The 27490-nt window shown below is 41.5% G+C and overlaps 1 protein-coding gene and 1 pseudogene across 3 annotated transcripts in view; both read right to left on the bottom strand.

The window, feature by feature from the left end:
- Positions 1-27490, bottom strand: part of KLF12 (Kruppel like factor 12) — a 424059-nt gene that overhangs the window by 32808 nt on the left and 363761 nt on the right. The window lies entirely within an intron of this gene.
- On the bottom strand, positions 4927-5294 carry LOC105886978 (annotated as a pseudogene). The gene has a single exon (XR_001161284.2). The product of XR_001161284.2 is annotated as a small nuclear ribonucleoprotein Sm D2 pseudogene (transcript).

The raw sequence follows: 27490 nt of genomic DNA, 5'->3' as shown, positions 1-27490 counted from the left end.
CAAGCATGAGACACTATCTGTACTATACATAGGAAGTCAGCTGGGCTGTTGTGGCAGGCACCTGTAATCGCAGCTACTCAGGAGGCTGAGGCAGGGGGATCGCTTTAGCCCAGATATTTGAGGTTGCTGTGAGCTAGGTTGATGCCACTCTGTTGCCTGGGCAACAGAATGGGACTCTCTCTCAAATAAATAAATAAGTAAATAAAAATTTAAAAAAAATTAGAGGAACTTTTCCATAGAATTTCTTCAGAAAATATGAGCGTTTCAATTATGTTTTATGCCATGAGTCCTAGCTTGGTGGATGTGAATCTTAAAAAAAAAAAAAAAAATTGTGGGTCAGAATAGGATTCATCATTTTAAGCTTAATGCCTTTAAGGCAGACCCTGCTGTCCTCTCTCTGGCATGGACCATCCACCGTCCCCTGCCTTACAAGAGCAGCACTTTATCTTATTCAGGTGGCTCTTGAACACACTTGATTTTGAAACCCTCTAGAATCACGCTGAATTGGAAAAATAAATTCTCCTTGCTTGACTAAAGGTAAACTTTAAGCTACTTAAGAGTGAAGAGTCTTATGCATGTCTTTCTAGAACCGGCAGTATCAACAGATGCTTAAAGGACGAGGGAAAAGCAAGGAAGGAGGCAGGGTGAGACTTAGAGTCTACTCCACCAGGAATTTACCATGTACGTGGCTCAAGAGTCTTGCTGTAACAATGCTCTGGAGCAGAAGTGAACAGGAGAAAGTTAATCTGTCCACATCAGAAGTATCTTCGTAGAAGGCAGATCCACCAATAAGGTAGTCCCATGGATGCCCCAGCCAAAGACAGTACACAATGAGACTGTTTTAAATGCTAAAACATGTATGTTTCCAAATATACAGTTTTAAAAAGATACTGTAATGCAGTCATAAACTTTTGACATGACCATCAAAACAGGCCTCTATTTTATGATGACCATTAACAAGGTCTATGTTACACTAGAGATTTGTTTTATTAAAGAGCACTGAAAATATCAGCTCACTCTCTGGTACTTAAGCTTACGTAAATTATTTAAGCATTTTTAGCACTCATATGGGATTATATAAATAACAAGACCAAGTAGAAGTCATCGGTAGTTTTCCAGTTGAGTTTTTGTTGAACGAAACAACTGTCTAGTGCTACATATAGGCATTTTTCCCCATGATTAAATGTCCACATATTTGAATTTTAGAGAAAAATAAAAATCTTTCTGTCTGAGGTAGAGAATATTTTACTTGACTTTTTATTTCCCTTCCTGAAAACTTATTCATTGCATACTCTGTAAAATTAATGTTAGAAAAGTAGAGAAATCTACCAACATGACCCAAATTCCTAACTGAAAGACATTTAGAAGATGAAGAAGCTGAGTTAATTACTGTTCCAAGGCCACAAAGCTAACACTGGCAGAGCTGGACCCAACATGCCAGGCTTTCTGACCCCTATAGCTGAGACTCTTCCACTTTCCAATGAAGTAAAAAGATCTGTGTGATAACTCCTACTTAGAATGAAGGAAAAACTTCTTGGCAACACTGATATTCTTTGTTTTTTACTAAATAGTTAGAACTACAAGTCCCATCTAATTTACTTTTTTGCTTTGGCTGCTAGGAAACTCAGATACCACAGCCTAGAATTTGTTGCTTATTTTCCACTCTAATTATAAGATTTGAAACTGAAAACTATAGGTTTTAATTTTCAAAATTAACTTTAAAAAGTAGGTATTATAAAATCCTTTCTGAACTGGGGGAATTATGAGTGATAAACAAGGAAATAAAAACAAAATTCAGAATATACTTCTCTTTAAAATGGAAACCCCGTGAAATCTGAATCTAGGTTTTAATTGGCAGATGTCTTTGCTAAAGTTCTGTGATCAATAAAACGTTATTAAGGGGGAAAAAAGGAAAATAAGAATCCTGATTTTTGTGGCAGAAAAGAAACAGGTCTTGTAGTCTGAAAATATAGATATGAATTATAATTTAGAATAAGTTATGAGTGATAGTATGTTAGACATTTCATTTTTTGGATTTTCAGATTCCCATATTTCAAATGGGCATTTGAAATACTGACTACTGAACGGAGCTTTCACGAAGATTAGTTAGTTATGTAAAGCTGACTCAGTACTCTCACTGTATCCCCAATACTCCTTAACACTTTGTTCCTTCTTTTTGGCTACTAATTTTCTAATTCATGTATCATGGTAGTCTCCCTTACAAACAATTTAGTAGCATTCAGCACTGCATTGCTGTGTATCTATTACCTGGGTCTACTTCCAAAACATTTTCATTACCCCAAAGAAAAGCCCATCAAATACCATGTATTATATGACCTCTTGGTATTTTTTTCCTTGGCTTTTTCTTGTTGAGAAAAATCAGTAAGATAAGAGTACTAGATTGGTAGTAGTTCTATAGGTGTTTTTCATCTTAACATTACTGATTAATAAAAGAAAACAATTATTTCCTCTTATGTTCTGGGAAAGTGGGAATGCAAAGACATCTTTAGCAAGTTTGTAATCTAGTGAGGTGTAGGGCTTGACTATCTACTTCAACTACATGAAAATGATTCAAATCTTTATCAATTCTACGACAAGTGGAAGTCTAAACTGAGCCCCCGCCCCAATTCCCAAGATGTATATAAATTTCTGGAAGTTTCTGTCCTCAAGGATACTCTGGCCTCTGGCTTCAATCAGCACTTTCTTCAATTTGCACATCAAGAACAACCCCAGGAATACCAGTGTTTAGTAGCCCTTTCTACAGATGGAGGGACCCCTGGAGCTCTGCTCTCTTCTGCTACGTCTAAAATGCTCTTGCCTACTTCTGTTCACTGGTCCCATCCAGCCTCAGGCTCTTCATCTTGGTAGCTTCATCTCTTCTCTGATTTCTTCCCTGTCCCAATTTTATGCAGAAGAAAAACAACGGATTCCTTCGCTTGGCATAGGCAGAGCAGCCTGCCCCTACCACAAGTCTTGGGGGTAAGGCTGTATCCAAGAGCTTGGCTGAAGTGTGGATGGGGTTCAGCTGAGTCTACCTCCAGACATTCCCAAGAGTTCTGGAGGAATTTGGTGTCAGCTATTAAGATAATGAAAATTTCTCCAACTTAGTATGTATGCAAATCATACTTATATAAGCCCCTCCCCCAAATGATGTGTACTAAAGAGAGGCACAATGAAGTGCGATGGGATTCAACGAGGGAGTTTCTGAGTTTCTCTGGGAGGATCAGGCCAGGCTTAATGGAAGATACCAACAAATGGGGCTGGAAGAATATTAAGTGGACCTGTCATTGGTAAAGAGAAAGCACCAGAAGAGAGGACTGATGATTATGCATGTTAAAAAAAATCATACAATCTTAATACCAAATTGTCTAATGAACAGAGTTACTAACAGGTGGATAGGTGGGTAGGTAGGAGAGAACACAGGGCAGACAGGATGACCAGGACCAGGCATGACAGATTTTGAATGTTTCTGTAAATGAACTTCATTTGGTAGGCCCTGGAAGTGACATGTTTTCATTTTTTTTTTTATTTAGTTTTAAGAAAAAAATGCTTAAAGAGAGTAGGATTCATGGGTGAGAAAGTGATTAAAGTCAAAGCCATTTATTAACGAGAGAGCTATTTACTGCCGTCCTCTAAATAAGTGGATCATACCTGGACTGAAGAAGTGTCCTTAGATCTGAATCAGAGGGGACCAATTTCAGGCATTTCAGAAGCAGAACTGTCAGCTCTTGGTGACTGACTGGATAATGGGAGAGAAGGGAGAGAGAGGAATGAAAGGTGACCCTGGCAGGGGAGGCCTGGGTCAAGAGTCATGTTAGAGCAGGACACAAGTAATATCACCAACTGACCTAGACTCCACAGTGGCATGACAGGAGAAGCTAATGATTAAAATTAATCTACAAACAATAAGTTTATGTTTAAATGACAACCAAGTGGCACTTTCCTTTCATTTGCTAGGCAACTAATAATTTAAAAGGAGAGTGGAAACCAATCAAGAAGTATGTTCAGGAATTAACTTGAATAGATTTTATAAGAGAAAGCTCGTAAAATAAATTTAATGGTAATGGAATTTCATTAAATGCTGTCCAATATGCAATTCTAAAGGGCAGGTACTCTGTAGGGAAAATTAGACTAAAAATGCACAGTTTTTGTTTATTTAGTCAATTAACATTCATTAAATTCTTTTGGGGATTTACTGAGTTTACAGTTGGCAGTTCATATACTTGATGACCTAGGTGATTGCTTTTTTGATTGGTTTTAATTATAGTAGTTTTGTTTTTCAGGCCCTCAAAGAGATGCATTTAAGTGGAGGGAAGGACAAAGGGTTGAAAGGAACAAGTTCTAAAGCACTCACTACGGCATCAGGCAGCTTCACTGAGTGTCTCACATATCAGAATAGCTTGAAATGGCGGAGGGGATGAAAGATCTGAGTGGAGAACTACCAGGGTAAAAATCGAGCCAACGCATCTTTGGCTCTTTAACAAATCTATCAGCTTCCTTAAGCTTTGGTTTCTCTTCCTGTAAAACAGTAGTGCCTAGACTTTGCAGTATTATAAAAACAAACTCTTTGCGGGAACAGGTGTGGATATTGGGGACATGATTGAAATTACTACTGCTGTTGCACTTTGTGCTAACTGCAATTGTTAACCCCACTTTACAGACTGAGAAGCCCGGGGTTCAATCACGTTAAGTAACTTGCAGGAGAGCAAAGATGTGAGGAGGGGAGCACTGCCTTTGCAGTACTTTACTCCCAAGCACATAGAAGAGCAGTTGGCAGAGGAGGTGCTCAACAGACACCTGCTGAATACTGATGCAAAGGAGAACACAGCTATGCACCCCCTTGTCTTCATCTCTGCATTTTTTTTTTTTTTTTAGAAAAAAACCACAGGGCTTTATTATTCCCATCACAAAGAGCAGGACGGGGGAGCACGCTGTCAGTGGGGAAGAGGGCCTATTTGCCAGCAATAAGTGGGTTCCGCAGGACCACAATGACCGAGTCCCCACGCAGGAACATCTTGGAGATGCAGCAGTCTTTGTTGACTGGCTTGGACGTCTTCTTACCCTTGCCACTTTTAGGGACCTCAGTCCACATCTCCTTCACATTCTCCAGCACCATGTTGCAGCGCCTATCAAAGGCCTTCACCCGGCCCAGCAGTTTCTTGTTATTGCAGCAATTAGTAAGCACTTGGGTGTTGTCCTTGACTGACTGTGGGAGCAGAGAGTGAACCAGTGTGAAATTCTTCCTCCCGCTTCTGTAGCTCCTCCGGGGTCATTTCACTCTCGGGCTTGTTGAGGAGGCTGTGCTCTCAAGTCGCTTCCTTCTCCGCGTAGCTTCTGTCTATCTTCATCTCTGAATGTTGGCAGTCCTGAGCTCAGTCCTGTGGCCACCTCTCCTTCCTGTTCCACCTCTCCCCTGGTGACCTCACTCACTCCCATGATTTTTACAGTGTGCTTTGTATACCCTCTTTTAGGATACCACTCAATGCTACTTCAAACCTCCCTCCTGAGCTTAGACTCACCTATCTTTTTGACCTTGCTGTATAAAGATATACAACTTTAGTTTAACATGCCCAAAGCTGAACTTGGCTATTTCCCCCCCAGCTTGACCCTTTCCCAGTTTTCCCTATCTCAGAAGTGACCACTACTCTCCTGGTGGCTCAGAACAAAAACAGGAGCCCTTTGTGAATATTCTCTTTTACCACTTATGATCTTGCAGCAGGACGCACTGGCTAAACTTCCAAAATGTACCGTAAGTTTGAATACTTCCTCCTATCCCTGTCTATCCCTTTCCTGACTTCAAGCTATAGCATCAGATTGGAATCTCTGCTTCTAAACCCTTCCTCCTGCCTCCCACAGTCTTTTTACTATTAATCATATTGACATGTACATGGCATGAAATTTACCCCTTTAAATATTTTTCAAACAGAGTCCATCCCCTGGGATAGAGTGCAGTGGCATCATAGCTCACTGCAAACTCAACTCCTGGGTCCAAGCAATCCTCCCTCAGACTCCTGGGTAGCTGAGGACTACATGAGCCTGCCACTATACCCACTTAATTTTTTCTTTTCTTTCTTTTTTTTTTTTTTTTTTTAGAAATAGGGTCTCACTATGTTATTCAGGCTGGTCTTGAAGTCCTGGCCTCAAATAATCCTCCTGTCTCAGCCTCCCAAAATGCTGAGATTACAGGTGTGAGCCACTTTACCTGGCTCCCTTCAACTATTTTAAAATGGGAGTCACTACACTCACATTGTTGTGCAATCATCAGCAGTACTTAGATCTAGAATGTAATTCATTATCCCTAACAGAAACTCTTCCCATTATGTAATAATTCCCATCCTCTCCCTTCCCTTAGCCTCTGCTAACCTCTATTCTATTTTCCGTCTCTACGAATTTGCCTACTTTAGGTACTTTGAATAAGTGGAATCATATAGTCTTTGGGTTTTTTTTTTTTTAGGTCTGTCTTAGCATAAAGGTTTCAAAGTTCACTCATGTTATAGCATGTATCAGAATTTCTTTCCTTTTGAAGGTTGAATAAACACACACACCCCCCACAGTTAAGTTGATTCACTCACCTAAGGATGGACATTTGGGTCATCTCCTCCACCTTTTGGCTATTGTGACGTGGATAATGTCTCTATGACCTGTATTTTTGAGTCCCTGCTTTCAATAGTTTTGGGTATCTCCCCAGAAGTGGAATTGCCGAATCAACTGGTAATTGTATGCTTAACTGTTTGAAACGTCACCAAACCATGTTCTGTGTGGCTGCACCATGTTACATCCCCACAGGCAAAGCACAAGGGTTGCGGTCTTTCCACACGCTCACATTTGTCACTTTCCTTTCTTTCTTTCTTTTTTTTTTTTTTTTATGACAACAGCCATCTGATAGATGAGAAGTGGTCCCCACAGTCTTCCTTTAATAATTAGTACCTACAATTTGCAAAACACATACCGTCATATTGAAACACCAGTGGTTTCCTGTTTCGCTGAGTGCAAAGCCCTAAGTCTTTATCATAACCTCTCAGGCTCTTTGGGAACCCTGAGACCTCTTTGTTCTCCTTGGAGCTGCAGCTGCTCCCGAGCACATCAGACCCCTTTCAACTCAGCACCTTCAAGTTTACTGTTTATCCCTGTTACCACACGGCTTTTGGCTTCATTAATTCATGTCTCTGATTGAATGTCTCTTCTTCAGAGAGGACATCCCAGCACCCAATCTCTACAGCTTTTCCTGACTCCCAGCACCACGCCTCGCACTGACCACTATAATATAACTTTCTATCTTCTATTTCTTTGCTCATTATCCATCTCTCAGCAGAATGTAAGTTCCACGTAGTAGGGGCACTTTCTCTTACTCAGTTTTATAACCCAAATAGCTAAAACAGTGCCAAGCAAATTATAGGCACTAATTATTAAAGGAATGTGTGGTTATATAATTATAGATGCTTAACAGTTTGGGATTTTAAGGTAAAGAATTTTAGTCTACTTATTTTTATCATTTTTATAAGAGATGGCCAAAGAGTCTTTGATGCCTTAAAATATAAAATACATGTCACTTCCTTTCTTTGGGGGGGGGCATGAATTTTGCTACTATTGGTCAGTTAAGAAAAGAAATATCTACTGATATTCTGAAGAATAATGACAATGTCATCATGTGTTTACTGGTGCTTGGCACTATGCTAGGAACTTAATAGATGTTCTGTTTAATTTCCACGAAATTCTGTAGGGTATTTGCATTTTGACAAGCAAGATAAGACTTGTGAAGGGTAAACTGCCAGAGAGCACAAGACACTAAGTAGCAGGTCATGAATTCCAACCGAGCACTGTCTGAGGTCACTGCTTATTCCACCGTGCCATTCTGCAGAAAATCATACTCAGCAATTCAGAGGCCACGGAGAATGAGATCTCACAATGTTTAGTTAGCAGCATGACAAAGCACAGACTGCACACCTAATTTAAAGGACATCAGTTAACACAGGGGACAATAACAGGTGATGCTCCCATTGTTGTCCTTGGTCATTACAGACATTCAGAGGAGGGAGCCATTACAGAGGAAGCAGGACTTAAGCTGGGCCCTGACCAGTGGGAATTAGAAAAGGCAGATAGAGGGACATGGAGAGGGCCACTCCAGCCTGTGAAAACCACCTGAACACTGGCCTGAGGACAAAGAGAAATGAGTAGTAGAATTTGGTCAAAAAAGGGTAAAGCGGGCTACCTGAAATTCAGAGCTCACCTCTTGAGGAGTCCAAGAAGAAGAAGAAGATTAGCTGGCATTTATTGAGCACTTAGTAAATGATGCCAGGTACCGTGTCATGTGCTATGTAAGGATCATCTATCTATTAATAACTTCCAGAGCTCTGTGAGATTGATCCTGTTGTCCCCACTTGACAGAAACACAGAGACTAGAGATGAACAGTGAGAGAGGGGGACGCACAGGCAGACCAGGGAGGTTTTGAAGATTTTGATGCAGCGACAAAGCACTGGTCTTCGTGTTGTTACGCATGGGTTTTGTTGTTGTTTTCACCCGGCTTGAAGTTTTGCCATGTCGTAATAAGCAGTAATGCTCAGGCCCGGGTGTGGCCTTAACGCTCCATCAGCTCCCTTCTTTCCAAAGCCATCTGAACATCACAGGATCGATCTAAGCATGTTCCATGAAGACCCGTCCACTAGCCTCTGCTCACTCCACACCAGTGACTTTCCACTGGTATGCTGAGAAAATCTTTAAAGATCACTAATTAAATTACTTTTGAAAGAAGTTCAAGGTGCAGCAGGTATATTTTTTACTGTTTTTTGATCAATATAATTTAAACGTGCTGTGGAAGTTTAACTATAGGTTCAAGAGTGCCATGAGATTAAAAAAAACAAAAGGTTGAAAAACACTGCTGTAGACTGTTAGCGACATGCCCTACTAACTGAAATTTCTTACTTGCTTGTGACACACCCCTGGTGCCTCCATTCAAGGTCCTATCTCCCACCCATCCAAACCCATATAATGTAACTCACTTATGGGGAAAGTGACTGTGGTTTTTGAGAACTGCTTCATGGACAAGTGACATTAACCAATGATACTATCTTTAGAAAGCCTGGAGTTGCTGTAAATCATAATCTAGTCCTCTCAACTCAGAGAGTTAATAGCATAATAAATACTTGACTCTTTCAGCTGCCAATATAAACTACAGTTTTTTTAGACCATCTGACTCTAAGAAGTCAGTAAAATAATTCCTACATTAGAAATGTCACCATTTTATGATTTTCCCCTTATTATATCTCATAATTTCCCCAAGATTACACAACATCTGGAGATGCAAGTGTCCCTGTGTTAAAGGCATGTTGTCAAGCAGGAACTTTATATGTTACCAAGCACTTGCTGTGCTTCTGTAACAGGCAATGTGAACGTCTCCATGGCATGTATATGATGATATACAAATTACCATCAGCGTGTTGCTATGCTGAGTTTTTTTCTTCTTTTTTTTCTGAGATAATCTCACTCTGTTGCCCCAGGCTAAAGTGCGGAGTGGCATCACGACAGCTCACAGCAACCTCATATCCTGGGCTCAAGTGATCCTCCTGCCTCAGCCTCCCCAAATGGCTGGATACAGCCTATGCTATCATGCCCAGCTAATCTTTCTATTTTTAGTAGAGATGGGATGGGGTCCCACTATTGCTCAGGCTGGGACTCTTGACTTCTGGTGATCCTTTTGCCTCAACTTCCCAGAGTGCTAGGATTATAGGTGTGAGCCACCATGCCCAGCCACCAGGCAGGATTAACAAGGTATATTATAATAAAAAGTGTTCAAATGTGTTTCACATCATCAGTGTGAGTTCATGTTTATTCAAGGGCAGAAAAATGAAGTACTGAGGCTTATTATGAAGGAGAGGGACCAAAACAGAACCCAGTGGAAAATTACATATTAATAAATATACTCCAATATATGTCATGGTTTCTAGCTTTCATTTAAAAACAAAATTAGAGCCACAAATGAACTGTCTTTACATTGGATTTGCAGTTCTTGTTACATATTAACTTTAAAAGCACGCTGTTGCTCTAATGAAAAAAAGAGTACGTGCCAGTGGATGTCTATATTTCCTCCCATTTTCCAATCAATGCAATGCATTTTTTTCTTCTGTTTTCTTTCTTGTCCACCTCATAGCAACTTCTGACGTCCTCAGGACGTCTGATGTGCTCAGAAACCCTCACAAATCACTCCAAAGCTTAATGTATTCAGTGCAGCGGTTCTCAACCTGTGGGTCACGACCCCTTTTTACCAATGAAAATACACTGCGGCATTAGGAGGGTTGAGAATCACTGATTCATTGTATTGCTGGCAGTGTGGGAGAATTCTATTCATTTTATATCCTTCCCTTTCTTCAGCTACAACTATAGCCTGTCTCTTAATCACAAATTAAAAAGAATTTCTACCACAATCAGATTTATTCTTCCAATTCATACCACTAGTCATGGAGCAGACTATTAACAGTCTTCAAGAATCTGTACAAATGAGTGTCAAGAACGGAAAAGTGTTATTTTTGCGTGACCTTGGACAAGTCAGTTAGTTTCCTTGGATTCTAGTTTCTTTATCTGTAAAATAAGAGGATGGAATTAAATGACCTATTTTCCCCTTTAAATCCTGTGATTCTATCTTTCCATCATTTTAGATGAACAGTGAAAAATTAAGCATGAGTTGTCACAAAATACCTGTGAATCTACTGATTAGGTTTAATTTTCCTTATTTATTGGGCAATTAAAATATACTTGAAATGTATAACAGCAAGGCTGTGACTTCTAATTCTCTGCATAAATAATTATGCACATAGAGACATATATAAAACTGTCTCATGTAGCTCTATCTGAAACCTGTATTTTTATAGGAAGAAGATGAAAGAATATGGACATTCTCGGTGAGAACTAAGTAAGCATCTTCATAGAATGAAATTCAGAGGCTTTCAGAACATGACCAGATTGGCCAAATGCACTTGGGCATGAATATATGACCATGACACCAAAATATGTACTGTGGGAAACAGCGTCATCATTAAAATCAACATTCTTTTTCTTAAATCTACTCCATTCAACCTACATTTGTAGGTATTTACTCTATCCTTGTTTTTCCATATCTTTTTTTTGTGGAAAACAGACGAGTAAAAAATACTTGAATTTCTGATCTGGGTAGATAAATACACAGGTGTTAGGTTTGTGGAATAAGAACCATAACAAAAGTAATGCAAAACCCCAAAGCAAGCCAACACAGAGTAATTCAGACAGAACCTGTGTATGCTGAGGACAACACAGGTGTGGGGAGAGCACCCTGAAAGGGCTGGGCGTGGAAAAGTTACAAAGAACAAACACCAGGATAAACACAGCTAGGAGGATTTTCATACAACTTCTGTGTAAGACTGTTATTTCTGTTTGGTTTGTATTGCTGCCTTTGACTTCCCTTGTTGCTAATTCAAGGATTATTAATCTGAATTTGGAAACTGTATTTTTTAATTAAAGAAAGTTAGAAATCTAACTTCCCTCTCCTTTTTACTTTTTGAGACAGAGTCTCACATTGTCACCCAGGCAAGAGTGCCGTGCCTAGCTCACAGAAACTCCAAACTCCTGGGTTCTAGGGATCCTCTGGCCTCAGCCTCTCAAGTAGCTGGGACTACAGGCTCTGCTATTGTGCCCAGTTAATTTTCCTATTTTTAGTAGAGACGGGGGTCCTGCTTTTGCTCAGGCTGGTCTTGAACTCGTGAGAACAAGTAATGCTTCTGCTTCGGCCTCCCAGAGTGCTGGGATTACAGGTGTGAGCCACGGTGCCTGGCCAATCAAATTTAGTTTTAAAAAATGTGTGTCATGTAGCCCATGTAGAAGAGAAGGCATAAACTCAATACAGATTTTATTGTTTTGTATTTCCAAAATGGTTGGAAGTCATCGCTCTGGGGCACAGGTTGGGGAATGAACAGACCATTTGTGTTTCTTCTTTCACGATGGTTATCTGACATTCTCAGTCTAGAGACTCTTACAGCAATGTGGACTATTAATAACTTCTGAATTATTCTTCCATTTACACAGAGATGATGATAAATAATCACAAAACAGATGAAGCTAGCTTTGCCAATGCTAAAAACATTTATAAACATATCTGGGTTGAGCACATTCCTGGATAATTTTATTTTTTAAGCATTTTGTCTAATTTCCAACTCCAAATCATAATTTTCCATTTTTGCAAAAACATATGACCAGTACATGCTGGGGTTTGTTATTTAGAGACTGGTAACAGGCATGGGAATATAAAGTCAACTATTTGTCCAGAGCTGATTTGGTGGGCTGCAAGGGCACGGCCTTGTAGAATTATTTAATTTTGTGGACTGCGTGACCAAGAACATGTTAACTGCTCACGTGCTTTCCCAGAAATAGTCCTACGGAGTGAGGATCACTGCCGAGAGTTGCAAGGTGCTATGGGTGGATGTCTGTGTCCTGCCAAAATTCTTATATCAAATGGTAACCTACAAGGGGAAGGTATTAGGAAGAGGGGCTTTGTGAGAGGTGGTTAGGTCACTGGGGTGGAACCTTCATGAATGGGATTAGGTCTCTTATAAAAGGGGTCCCAGAGACCAGCCCTCATCAATCTCCTGGCACCTTGATCTCGGACTTCCCAGATTCCAGAACTATAAGAAATAAATTTCTGTTATTGACAAGCCACCTTGTCTATAGTATTTTGTTACAGCAGCCTGAAAAAGCCAAGATACGAGGCAAATAAACTTGCTTCAGCATGATCACAAAAGATGATTTAGGAAGAGCCATGTCATGAATTCTTTCATTTTTAAGAAAAGGAGTCTGATCCTTGATTTATTATTTCAAAGCAACTACTTAGATTTTCTTTGCCAAATGTTCTTTTATCTCAAGAAGCAGGAATCAGGGAAAGCATTCTCGAAACACCCCCCAGGAGTCCTGGGGGGAAAGCGTTTTGTGTGCTAACATATGTCTCCGTGTGGGAGCCTCGGCAGCATGTCAGTGTGTGGGCAGACTGAGGAGCGCGCGGAGGACAGCAGAGCAGTCTGTTCTGGCAGACAGGACAACTTATGGATGCAAAGCCCACCCAGCGCTAATGCAATTTACACACCCCTAAGATAGGCCTAAAAATTCCTGGAGCAAAAGCAAAACATAAGGCATAAAATGAAGCACAGACTCAAAGTGCTAACCGCGTTTTTATATATCTGTTTTTTGAAAGTTTATAATAACTCTTTCCATTCCTGTAACATCTTTCCGCCGAGGAGTTAAATGTCCTCTGAAGACGTTTTATTCACTTTGAACGTTCCCATCCATCCTGACAATGTTTCCACAGAACAGAAGGAAACCGGCCTGTGTCTCCCGAAAGAGAAAACCCAAAGCCCAATTAGACAAAAGATGTCAGCACAAGGGGAGCGACCCAGAGCTCATCCACGCTCTGCCCTGGCATCCCCTGGTGCTCTGGGTCCAGGCTCTGCCTTGGCATCCCCTGGTGCTCTGGGTCCACGCTCTGCCTTGGCATCCCCTGGTGCTCTGGGTCCATGCTCTGCCCTGGCATCCCCAGGTGCTCTGGGTCCATGCTCTGCCCTGGCATCCCCTGGTGCTGCCTCCACTCAAGGAGACTGCTGGGGCTGGTCCCTGATCCTGGGAGGGCTGCGCCAACCATGCTCCCAATTCCCACAAAAGTTTTGGGCTGCTCAGATGCAGCTGTGCTTTCAAAGCCTTAGACTAGTGATTTTCAACTGGTCTGCTGTGAGAGGATCTCAGCTGTGTGGCAAAAATTTTTAAGATCATTAATAAAATTATTTTCAAAAGAAGTTCAAAGCACAATAAGCATATTCTTTCTTTTGTTTTTTTTAATTCAACATAATTCCAGTGTGCCCGTAAGTTTAACTATAGGTTTGAGTGTGCTGTTGAGAGAAAAAAGGTTGAAAAACACTGCCTTGGACTCTAATTTCCTTGCAAGGCCGGAATCTTGCTTTCAGATTTACAAAGAATAACTGCAAAATCTTCTATTGCAATCTGCTTGCTCCCAACTATTCTTGTGGTCCTTATGCCAGTAACACATTCTCTCTTAACTCTAAGACAGTGGGGTGGGTTTTTTTGTTTGTTTTCCTTTTTTTGTTTTAAAGAAACAGATGTTTATTTTCCATCAACTTTATTTCCATATTGTGAGTCTGTGGAAGAACAGCTTATAACCACTTGGTGGTTGTTCCCAACCATTTGGTGGCCTGAGCAGTGGCAGCTGGAGGCATCTTCCAGTTTTCACCTGGGACCCACTGCATATAGGCCAGTCTGCAAGCTCAGGGTGAGTAGCAGAGCATGCAGGAGCTGGGCCTTCCAGCAGCAGCCCCTCTTCCTGTCCAGCATCTTCAGGCTGTCTGTAACAGGGGATCAGGCATGGCCCCCATGGGGTGTGCCACACAGGTACAGAACTTCCTGGGCCAGCACGTACCACATCAGATCCACCGACCAGGCTCCCTCAATGGTGGATGGAATGGCCAAGTCCACATAACACACAGGAGAATCTGTTATGCTAGCAGTGGTAGGCAGTTTAGAATAAAATACCTCTAAGAGAGGCTGGTGGTCAGCGCTGGGACCAGTTACCACCAGCCTGGATCTTGTTGGTGAAGGTCCTAGTAGTGAAGTGACTGACCAGTATTCCTGGAGGATATGACACTGGCATCAATGGGGTTTTCAATGGCAACAATGGCATGCGCTGCCGGCAGAACCTTCCTGCGGGTCCTCTTCAGATTTATGAGGTAGGCGCCATCACTCTTCCTTTCGTACACTTACTGCTCCACTTGGAAGCCAAGGTTGGTGCCACCTAAGCGTGTTGCTGCTGCAAAGGATTTGAGGATATCCTCCTCCTTCGTGCTCAGGCCATCAAGGGCTCCAGACATGGTGAAGGTCTCCCCTTAACTTATGGCGGGAATCCAGAACTGTGCTGGACTCCGCTCTGGGGAGCATGGACAGGCCATGGCAGTGGTTTCTGAACCATGTTCCATGGAACCTTCAGAGCTTCAGGGTCACTGTTATGAATTATTTCAATTGTAAGCAGGTAAGGTCGTTGTTACAATAAGATAACAATTCTCATCATAAACACGGAACGTCTGTCAACAGCTCCCCTTTACATTAACAAGATACTGCTCTTATCTTTTTAAAGCTCCAGGGTGCAGTAATGACTGGGGCAGAGGCTGTCCCTGCTGTCCCCCGCTACACAGACAACACAGAGGACCGAGAGATTGTGCACGTTCCTGCCGCCGCTCCCAATGACCTTTTAAAGAGAGGCTGGAAAGCCGACTGCCATGGTGAGCTTCGAGCCCAACATGCTGAAGATTTTCTTGTTTTGTGCTTGTTGAGCAGAGTCCACAAAGCCAATTTAATAAAATGCCCGGGATTTAGAGATAGAAGCAAAGGGAAAAAATAGCAGCCAAGGGCTGTGTGTATTTAAATTTCCCATCCTTGCATTAGAGTTGGGGAAGATTCTTGAATATCTAAGGTGTTCTGTGGAACATGCGTAATTTTTCACTTGGAAAAGCAGAAAATTTTAAGAACTAAACCGAATCTCTGAAGTTTCTTCCTAGCTTCACTTTAGACAAACCTGAGCCCAAAGATAGACTGAATATGGATTTAAGTCTCTACTTAAAGCATTATAAAAAGGAATTTTCCTTTCATTGAACTTTTTGTTATTCAAATCATTACAGCCAACAACAGCCAGCAGTTACGGAGAAACTTACGGTTTGCTAGGAAGTATGTTAGATATTTTACATTGATCATTTTATTTAATTCTCCCCATACCCTGCAGATGATGGCCTTATCATCCCCATTTTACAGATGAGTAGAATAGAGCTCAGGTAGATTAACCTTAAAGAGAATGAAGTCAAAAGCAGAAACGTCGGTACATGAACCTCAGGGGCTGAGGATATGAAAAGGTGCAGCAAATACTTTTAAATGAGAGCTCAATAATAGGGCTTGATATTTCCTTTAAGAAAACATTACAGTCAGAAGAGACGAGAATAAACTGTCCTATGACAGACTTAATATGACTCAGCCTCCTGTGACTCAAAAGACTGACAGTTCTTGAGTTCTTTCATATCACCCTCTCATTAAGTCGGAGAGGGCCACAGCTTCGTGTTCTCCAGGGCATAAAAAGAAAATGTGAGTCTACAGACTCATCCCTCTCTGGTGTTTATTTTCCCCTCTTACATAAGAAAATCCTGTATCTTTCCATTAGCTCCTCCACTTAAATGAAAAGTCGCTCAGATGTACTGAGGATGTTATGTTTATTTCAGAGTCGATTCCTTTCTTCAGCTCCGGGCTGCACTCTGTTTCCAAAATTAGGCTTAGAATGTGAGCCAATCGGGAGCGAGGAGCTAGGTATATTCATCTGTGAGTGACACAGTATTGAGTGTGCTGGGTGGTGTTATTACTCACTCTTGCAGAATATTGACAGAAGGAGTTTAACATGACTTCCCCCAGGATCAACTCTTCTTATATAGAGTCTTACATTTTGTGGTCTGATCACTGCTATCTTCTATAAAATAGACTGTCGACTTGCGATGCTGCAAGCACCACAGCTTCGCCTTAAGACTCGCTACAGGATTACTTAACAAACTGAAGCTATCTGGAAATAAAGCAGGGGAAAGTCCTAGAAGGAATTTCCTCGCATTCAATTAAAGTCACCTGGAAACGTCTTCCAGCATGCCTTCTAGAAATCCTACCAAAAGGTAGAGCATGCATATTTATGTGCATTTCTGTGTTATTTGGAAGAAGCTAATACAAGCAGCAGATATTAAAACTCTGGTTTGGTATCAGCATGCTTCAGAACCACCGATCATTTCAGAATAATCACCTTAGTTTTAAAAGTCCTGCTGTGTTAGAGGAGAAAGACCCAAGTTGTGGTTTCTAAGAAAGTTGTGGCTTCCAGGAAAGAGAGAAAAATCAAATGACTAGAAAGTATATGTAGTTCCTTGAGGTAGGATTCTATTTCAAACACTGCAGGTAAAGAAAACTAATTTGTACCTCTAAAAAGGTTTTGAAAAGAACTTTTAAGAACCTCTGCAACCACCTGTATTTATCTGGAAACTCTTCTTCATGGGCTCTAAGCTCCCATTTACAAATATTTTTCCATTCTTCAAAGAAACCCAAATGCAAGACCTATGGCATCTTTGAACCAAAGTTAAACACAGCTGATAAATCTGTTTTTAAATTCACCTTCTATAAAGAAGAATTCAAGTCCGACTCCAGGCAGTGCGCATTGGATTAGGAGACCCAGTGCTAAATCAGGAAGGCCGAGATCCAGGTGTGTCAGGGCTGCTACACACCGGCTTTGTCCCATAGGACAAATCACTGGATTTCTATTTTAGACCTTCCATTTCATCATGGACAAAATGGGGTCAAGACTACCTATTGTGAATGTCCCACAGGTTGGCTGCGAATTTCTCATGAGGCCATGGATAAAAGAGCCTTTTGAAGGGTGAACGTAGGTTGCCTCCAGGAGGGGTCTTTTCAAGACAGGCCTTTATAAACTTTTTTGGTACACTAGGGTAGGAACAAAAAGCAGGTGACCTGGGGCTGGTCTATTAAGGGGAGGGGGTGGTGGCAGGAAAACTAAGAAACCAGAATGGGAACGGAAACAGGACTGCTATGGAGCACCAGGGCTGCGGGAGCAGGCAGGTGGACTCAGAAGAGTGACGCGGGGAAAACAGTGTGTGCTGCCTACAACAGACGACAAGCTGATGCCCGGTGCCCTCTGGACTTAGATCAGGGTATTCAAAATAAAACTGCAGGTGACGTGTGTTTGCCTCTCTGCCTCATTAGGCTTCATTCATAGTAAGAGGGTGGTTAGTTGCATTTACCTTCGATGAGAGCTAAGGCTTGAGAAAAGAACTCAACAGTTATGGATCCTGGTGTTGAAGTCTGAGGCCATGGGCACACCTCCTAGTTCTCCAGAACCTTCTAGTTTTAGCCAGCTACACCCTTTGTACCAAAGTTTGCTAACGTGATCAGTTACCTGTACGAGCTAAAATTACCGCTATTATGTGCTTACATGAATGAAAAACAATTATTTACTCATGTATTTGTAAGAGTTTGTGACTACTGCATTAGCATTTATTTTTCAAAACACTGTAATTAAATCATCTGCGGGGTGGGGTTCCTTTTTGTATTTGTGCTTTCTGACTGCTAGGGACACAGGACAACACATACCACAATGCACATTCACTGAAAGCGTATGTTCTAGGTAGGAAAGGGGTTGACACTACTCTTGTCCAGTTGCGACTAATATCCTAAAGTTATGAAAGAACTCACGCAGTCATCTAGAAGCAGGTTCTCCTTCTGTGTCCCCAATCACGTGACATTTGGGTCAACTGGGAGGAGGGATAAAGGACATGTCCCACTGATCTAACTGCAATCATGCATGTTTATAGATGTTAAAAGTAATTATTATATCTGAAATGTATCTAACAAAAGTCAGCCCAGACTGTGACAAGGACTGGACTCATATTTTGTGACAGGGTCATATGCAAGAATTACTGCTTTTCATATATTGATTCAAAGTACCAAGTACAAGAAGAAAACGAGATTTGCCTTTGTCAACACTGGCCATCACTCTGCACACACGCAACTTTCAGTATCACAGTCTTCCCAGCCTAGTCAGAGGCACCGATGTGCAAAAGCAAGACACTGTTTCAGATGATGTCAAACAAATATAGCACCGCAATTCTTATTTCCCTTAATGCTATTTTCAAGGTACCTACCAGTTGAAAAGCACGAATGAACTGACAGTGGAGGAAAGAACTTAAGTCAGTTAAATGATGCATCATTCTTACATTTCAAGGATAGCGACATCCCACAGAATAGGTGCTATGTGGTGTGGTCCCTGCCCCAGGCAAAAGGCTGTTCCTGAATACGTGATGCTTTCAGAATGGGGCTTGGGACCCAGAGAGAAATCAGAGTTCTAATGACGTTCACAGTGGGGTTACCAACCAGATGGCACAGATCCACGGATGAAACCAACAAAGAAAAATATTGTGCTGCCACAATCACGAGGACGTTTATGTATGTGGGGCAACAATGGTGTGACTGTATTGATTGTATGATTTCTCACTTTCTGCACACAGTAAAGCACCCACAGTGAAGGAGTGAAAGCAGTGGACACAGGCACATTGCTTTAAAAGTTATAAAAGCAATGCAAAAAATATACAAAGAGCTTCTCCTCGTGAATCCCATTTATCTCAAACAAGGCTAACTCCTAGGGCCAACACATGACAAAATACCTAAATAAGTTAAACTGGTGAGGCATAGGAGGACCTACCATGACGATGAGGTGACAATACCTGTATTAAAGACTGTCAACACATAGTAATTTTGCTAAGTCATTCAGGAGAGTTTGGCTTCTCCCCTAAAGACAGAACCGCCTTGGGACTACCTTTACATTCCCAGCCACAGCACGGTACCTGGCACACAGGAGGTGCTCAAAGCACTTTCAACTAGCTAATTACTTCAATTGAGCAAATTTTGGGAAAAGGCTTCATATATTCCATTTCTTTCTTTCTCCTTCAAATATTTACTGAGTGCCTACCACAGACCAGACCTTATGCTAGGTGCTAGGGACGTGCAGTCCAAAAGAGAGAGGCATATGTTCATGCCCACTCACATATACATACTTAGGACTGTGAAAAAAGACACGGTGGGGATCCAGAGGAGGCAGAGAAGGATCCAAGCTGCCAACAGCAAAGAGGCAAGGGCGTCAGTTATGGTGAAGGCTGTTACCAAGGAAGAGTATGCAAAATGAGATAGAGCTTTGAAGACTATGAACATTTAGAAGGGAGGTAAAGGAGGAGGAACAAATGAGAGAGATATACTAGTAATGTCAGGGTCAGCTTAGTTATATAGTTAGGCAATTCAGTTAACCCATCTCTCAATTTTATTATCTGTAAAAGGGTCAGAGGCCGGGTACAGTATCTCACACCTGTAATTCTAGCACTCTAGGAAGCTGAGGTGGAAGGACTGCTTGAGGCCAGGAGTTTGACACCTGCCCGAGCAACACAGGAAGACCTTGTCTCCACAAAAATTGGCCTGGTATGGCTGGTTGTGCCTGTAGTCCCAGCAACCTGGGAGGCTGAGCAGAAGGGTCACTTGAGCCAGGACTTGGAGGCTGCAGTGAGGGATGGCTAGAGCCTAGGGAACAGAGCAAGACCCTGTCTTACAAAACAAAAAGTGTCAGAATAAAGAAGATAATTAATGTTAGCTATACATTATATATTAGTTATGGCCCTACATAAATTAGTTTGGACCCCTTATAGTAATAGTCAACATTTACTGGGTTTGGTAAACACTGTCCTTAGAGCGTTATATGTAATATATCACCCGTAATCCTCCTAATAACCATGAGACAAGTATTATTAGCAAGCTCCATTTTATAGATTAGGAAATTGAAGCACAGAGATATTAAATAACTTGCCTAAGGTTACAGAATTGATATAGAGTAACTGAAATGTGAAAATATGCAGACTGATTCCTTAATCCCTAATCTAGCCTGCTTCTCTTCTTTTTAAATATTAGAAAATATCTTTCAAGACACCTCAAAGAATGGTCATGAGGAATAAATAAAATGATATGTATGAAACTCTGAGAAAATAATCAAAAGTCTAAGAATATAAAATATCATTGAAACGGAATCTAACAAAATACACTGTCCATTTCTGGTGAAAGCAGACTTAATATTCCCCCTTAGAGAAAAGTGTTGAAAACAATAAATTGGTGAAGAATCACTTTGGAGACTTACCTCTAACCATCATAGGATGAATTATTTACCAGCAATATAACCAGGCATGTCTGGAAGAAAATTATTGATTCCAGGGCCCATTTCTAACCCCTCAGAAGATTCCTTTGTCACATAGAAGACAAAGTCTGACACAACTGATGTTTAAATTATTAAAAAGAGCCTATAATCAGGAGTTGGCATTTTAATAAAAGTAACAACATACATAATCCTTGTCTGTCCACACCTTTCAGCTGAATTAACACTCTTAGGAACTATATGTTTGTATTCCCTGTAATTCACTTGTTGAGATCCTAATTCTCAATGTGATGGTATTTGGAGACAGTGCTTTTGGGAGGTATTTGGGTTTAGATGAAGTCATGAAGATGTGGACTCCAAGATGGTATTAGTGTCCTTAAATGAAGAGAAAGAAAGACCATAGCTCTTTCTCTCTCTACTTTGTGAGGATATAGAGAAAAGGCAGCTCTGTTAGCCAGGAAGGGAGCCCAGCAGCTAGTGCCTAGCTTTTGGACTTCCCAGCCTCCAGAACTGTGAGAAATGAAGTCCTGCTGTTTAAGCCAAACAGTCTATGGTATTTTGTTATGGCAGGCCGAGCCGTGACAAATATATTTAAATCCTTATCTTCTGAGCTCAGGGAAAGAGAAAATTTTGTGGTTTTTTACACCGCAGAGGAAATGGTAGTAAGGAGTTTGATGACTTAAGGCTAAAAGCCAATAGCAGACAAAATTTGAATCAGTATCCCTTGATTCCGAAACCTGAGCTCTTCCCATAGAGTTGATTAGACTCCTTTTCTTTGTATTTATTTGCCCCAGGTCAGTTTTAAAGGCCTTAAAAATTCCCCTAGAATAAAAATCTACATTCTGTACTTTAGAGGCCTGAACACCCTCTGTGGCTAATTAACACTAGATTTGCTTTGATGGTTTCCTATAAACTATCCTCAGGTTTTGGTAGGTATTCTGAGACCATGGGCTTGTAGCTTGCTATGACCCTGGGAAGGGCAAGCTCCCTAGATAAATGATGTAGCTCTTTATATCGAAATGGATTGATACTTTGCACAGAGCCACTTAAGATTCAGTACCCATTGAGTTCATAAATACATTAAAAAATATATATCTATTTTTTGTTCATGTGAAAACATCATATGTATTGGTCCTGTTGAATCACAGATCTAGCTTTTAAATCTTGCTCCAAATCATTTCTCCGAAGTTGTGATGTTCGAAGGTGTTTGTGTCTTGGAAGGTGTAACAATCATACAAGGTTGATTTTCAAATCCATTAATATACACGAGAAACAGAAAGCCACTGAATTAGCACGCCCAAAGGACAAAGAATAAAACATTAGCCACACAGAGCCCATCCAAGAGGTGATCCTTTTTACTGGACTAATTACAAGGAAGTATAAAAGGGTAAGCTTTTATTAATCAACCTCTTTTCATTCAGCCTTGAAATGCTAGGCAGGAGAAAGCAAAGAGACAGGGTCTAAGGTAAGCCTGATAATTAAATTTGGGATCATGTAGATCAGAGGAAAGGCCATCAAAGTAAAAGTCAGGTGGAGGTAAGACCTGGAAATCTAATCCGTTATAATACTATATGGTTTCTGGAAATAAGAGAAAGGAAACTTACCAAAGTTTTTCTTTTTTTTTTTAAAGCATCAATAAAGGAGATTACATTTAAGAAAAGGGAATAGTGACAAATAAAACCACTGGGGTATTTTGTAGCAAGTGGCTTCCTCCAGACCAAGCTCCCCCATTTGTTTTCACATCATCCCTGTGCAAAAAGTAGGCAAGAGCAGGCATGAGGGACTCAGTGTTGCCCCAGATCATAAAATTAAAGAGTGACAGAACAGGCCTAAAAGCTCAGCTTCTGAAATTCAGGTCAATATTCCAGCATTCATGTTCAAACACTTTGTCAAGCATGACACTTATCAATAGAGAAAAGGCAAAAATGGTGTAACCAATGTTTAAAGATGTTTCTAACATGAAAAAACTTCTTATTTCCCTCTAAACGTGAATATTTCTACTTTGGTGAAAATACTGAGGAAGGAATGAGAAATAGCCACCAAAATGTGGATAGGAGACAGAAAACAGGACCAAACAGGAGCAAAGTCCAAGAGACCGAAGTTTCAATCCTGGTTCTAACTTGCTGTGCAAACGTGGAAAAGATTATTTCAATTTGCTGGGCCTCATTTTCTCATCAGCAAGATGACACTGGAAGATGTCTGCATTCCATCCATCAATATGCCCTGTGCTGGCTGAGCTCAGAGCGAGGGGGGTAGAAGGCCCTCAGTCTCGAGAAGGTAGGAAGCACATTCTCAACAGGCCAACAGAGACTTATAATACTGTGTTTCCCGGAAAATAATTCTACCCCCAAAATAAGCCCTAGCAGGATCTCTATGCATTTTTAAATATAAACCCTACCCCGATAATAAGACCTAGCGATGGGTCTGGCTATTGCTGCATAGCCACGCCCTGCATTTCCACGGGGAGCGGTAAGGAAGACTGGAATACCTTTGTCTGCCACAGCTCCTCTGCACTTGCACAGGTGCGTCTGTGGTAACCGTGGTCGCAGGCATCCCATTGCACACGTGCAAATGGCTAGGGGAAAGGAGTTCACGCATCACTAGCACCAACCCCACCAACAAGGTCGGCTTCCCCTGTCAGGTTCCAGAAGATGACTTAACTGTACTTGAATAAATGTAGATTGTTATATTATACTTAATAAAAATAAGACATCCTCTGAAAATAAGCCCTAGTGTGTCTTCTTGAGAAAAAATAAATATAAGACAATGTCTTATTTTTGGGGAAACATGGTAAATCCTGATAATAAAGAACCAAATATGGTTCATATAATGGCATAAAATCAGAGAAGAGGAGGAGGCGAGGCTGAGGGATTGTAGGAAAGTCTTTTTACAGGAGAGAATTTTTAAACTGAGTTTTTCTGAATCAGTTTCCTTGGTGATCAAGGGAAATGTAATACATTTACTGTGGCTGAACTTAGGGGCCAGAGAAGATGGGAACAACTTAGGAGATGTGAGATGGAAAAGGAGGAAAGAGTTGTATGACACAACGGGCCTCGTATGTCGTGTTAAGGGCTTTGGACTTCTGAAGGATGGCAAACCACGGAGCTGTGAAGACAGGCTCGGCCTCATTTGCTCTTTAGAATGACCACTGCAGGCACAGAGAAGATTAGGTTTGGGGGGAGGAGCAGAAAGAATCTGAAATCCAAGGATACCAGGGAGGAGCTTAGGGTAATATTACAGGCAAGAGCTGATGAGGGTATGTGGGGTGAAGGACAGCCAACACTGGCAGGAATCATTTCGGTGGAGGAATGCTAGACTCTGTGAGCAGACAGATGTGGGTGTTGGCAGAGCTGGAGTTGCTATGAGGTTTCTGGCTTGGGCGGTTTTGTAGGTGAGAAATGGGAAGAAGATTGAGCTTGGGGGATAAGAACACAGAGGTTCAATGGCTCTTCCAGTACTAAAATCTTTTCATGGAAGAAAGAAATCAGAGTACTTGGTGTTTTGGGAAGAGACCTGTATTAAGGTCCTGTATTAAGACCTATTTATTTAGTCAAAGTCCGGTGTCTCCCCAAGCATCCCAGGGCTGGACGTTTGCTGAGGGCAAATAGCATCATTTTACTGTGGGTTGTTGACAGTGTCTGAAGATGGGGCAAAGAAATGCACTGACACTTAGTCCCTTGCACCCTGAGGGCCCATGAGGCTGCCTTAGGTACTGGGTTACAATTTCTCCCCCATTTACCTGTGGATACTTGTGGCTTGTACACTGTACAGTTTTAGAGCCACCAGTTAAAAGTCTGTCAACATTTTTCCTTTCAGGGCAGTGCCCATACCTCAGTGGGTAAGGCACTGGCCACATGCACCAGGGCTGGTGGGTTCGAACCTAACCCTGGCCTGCTAAAAACAAAAAGTCGGGCATTGTGACAGGTGCCTGTTATCCCAGCTATTCGGGAGGCTGAGGCCAGAGAATAGCTTAAGCCCAAGAGTTTGGGGTTGCTGTGAGCTGTGATGACACAGCACTCTACCGAGAGCAACAAAGTGAGACTCTGCCTCAATTAAAAAAAAAAATTACGTTGTGGTGCCCACGTTTGTATTTACAGATACGCCCATTGCTCTAAGTTCTCAACCATAATGACAAGATGCTCTTACAAAAACTCAATGTCATCCTCGATTTGTCTCTTTTCCTCCTTTTTTCCCCATGAGCAACTTTGTTAACACTATTTTTAGAACACACCCTGATTTCACCCTCTCCTCTTTCTGCAGATGTCTTTCTAATCTCAGCTGACATCATCTTTCTCCCCAGCTCTAGCCAGGGCCTTGTCACTCATTCCCCTGCTTCTACTCTGAGAATCCCTTCTCCATAGAATGGCCAGTCTAAGCCTTTAAACACCTAATTCCCACCCTTTCCCTCTCCTCCTCAACCCAGACTCTGGGCTGTTTCCACTCCCTCCCGCCAACCTCTCTGCCCTGATCTGGCTTCCCCCTACCCACCCCACTCACTCTTCTTTTCTGTCGAATGTTCCCAGCCTAAAGCCTCAGTATCAACTGTTTCTAGCACCTGGAAGGATGTGCCCTAGATACCCACGCAGCTGGCTCCTTCTTGTCATTCAGCTCCCAGCTGCCACGTCACCTCCTTTCAAAAGGCTTTTTCTGACCAAGCCCCTTGGACTGCACTCCAGCCATCTCCTCTCATATCCCTGTCACATTCCACACATTTCATCAGCGCCCTTATCACGTGCTAGTTATCTTTCTTGCCCCATGACCTGGGAAGCTCCATGAGAGTGGGGGTCTCGTCTGTCTTGATAAATACTGTGTCCCCACAGTGCTTAAAAGTGGCTGGATCATTACAGGCACAAGAATTTTACTGAATGAAGGAATAAATGAATGAACACAAACATTTTGGAGAAGTGATGATGCCATTTTGTAAAAAAAAAAAAAAAAAAGTTTCTGACATTGTCAAAGAAAATCTAAATGAGTTGTAGATTAAAATTAAATACAAGGTAGGAGAAAATAAAAAATAGCCAGCACGTGAAGGCCCACAGGGGCAGCTAGGCAGAGGAGAGATCCAGCCAATGCATTTTAAGGAAGCAGAAGGTTGTAAAATAAACAAGGAATACTCTGATTGTGATCCTCATTTCCTAAAAGGTATTGCTAGTATCTTCTGCTGGTTTTTGAAGCCCTTTCCCCCCTGAAAATCATCAAAAGCATTCAATCAAGTCTTGCATTCAGGAGAGGAGAGAGAGGCAGACGTGTAAACTCACACACACATTCTCTTCATAATTTCTCACCTTTTATTCCAGTATGTTTTACTTTCATGCTCCTGGAGGTTCCCTTCACACACAAACATGATGTGAAATGCCCCCTCGGGTTGTGCAATGTGACAGTCCTTACATGACAGAACAGCAAGACACACGTGGCAGCACATTTCTGGCTGTCCAGGCGTCTTTAGTTGGAAGGATTTCCCATTAAAAAATGTCTTGATGATGAAAAAAACTTGTTAGTGTTACGTATAGTCAATTCCTAATAACCATAATGAAATAAGCCAAATTGCATATTATCCCGGAGGTGGGGGTTGTACTTGTTTTCAGGATTTAGCATGACCTAGATGAGTCTCTGGTCCCCGGTGTTTGGGGACTTTGCCTTCTCACCTCACCGGTTTCCCCGGGAGGGAACAGAAAAGAGCAGCAGCTCCACAGTCTGATGACTGCTGTAGTTTAAGTGGAGTGCCTGATACCATATTTGAAGAGGACAGCCTGGGTTGTGGCAGCTAGGGTAACGATGACTTCCAAGAAACTGAGGTTCTATTGTTCAGGAAGAAGACTTGCAATGACTTAGTAAGTTCTTATGATCAGAAACAAGGCTACTGCTGGCCCAAAGGGAAAAACCCACCATGGACACCAAAATATCTTGGGGAATACTGACACACTTCCATGGCGGGGATAGGTCTCATTTCACTGAGAGCTAGGAACTAAATCACCTGGCAGCATTTCAGGTGTAGGATTATTTCACATCAAGGTCTTCCCCTAAGATCCTTCTCTGAGTATTCACAGTACAGTCTCAAGTTTTATCAACTTTTACCTGTAGGTGGCAGCAACTTTCTTCTGTTCTTAACATGGTTGCCTTTGGCCTTTGTTTCCTACCTTCAATATTATTCCAGACTTCCTTGTCTTTCCCAAATAAATACTTCATGGGCTGTGCAGTTTGGGGACGATTACTGTAAGTCACTATCACTGTATGAAAGTGGTCCATTCTTCAGTTAAGCTACGGGGTTCTTCAAAGAGTACAAAATAATTCAGGTCTAAAGTGAAGAATAATAGGAAGGTGTCCTCTTTTCTTTCTCCATACCTATAAACTGCAAACTCTAAGGAAAGCAATGTTTCCCTTTCTTTATGGACTTCTGAGGGAGGAGACGCAATGGGAGAGCAATGGAAAAACAAACAGAACTGGAGGGATTTATTAGTTGCACTAATTTAATGCTATTTAAATCATTGTTTTTCTGCAGCATGTAACCCAATGTGTCTATTTATGAAGGTGTTCCAAATAATTATAGAATGGAAGAGAAGATTTAAGGATCACAAAATAAAATGCTAATGTACAAGTAAATATTTACCTAACGTATTGAACAATAGTACTTATGTATATCCACCAGGTGGGGATACTAAACTGCTAGCGTTAAAAAAAAAAAAAACGAAAGGGGGCCC

The sequence above is a fragment of the Otolemur garnettii genome, unplaced genomic scaffold (genome assembly GCF_000181295.1).
Source record: "Otolemur garnettii isolate 467f Iridium unplaced genomic scaffold, OtoGar3 scaffold00036, whole genome shotgun sequence".
NCBI classification, from domain to species: domain Eukaryota; kingdom Metazoa; phylum Chordata; class Mammalia; order Primates; family Galagidae; genus Otolemur; species Otolemur garnettii.
Note: the sequence above shows the minus strand (reverse complement) of the source record. Positions and strands in the feature narration are given on the sequence as shown.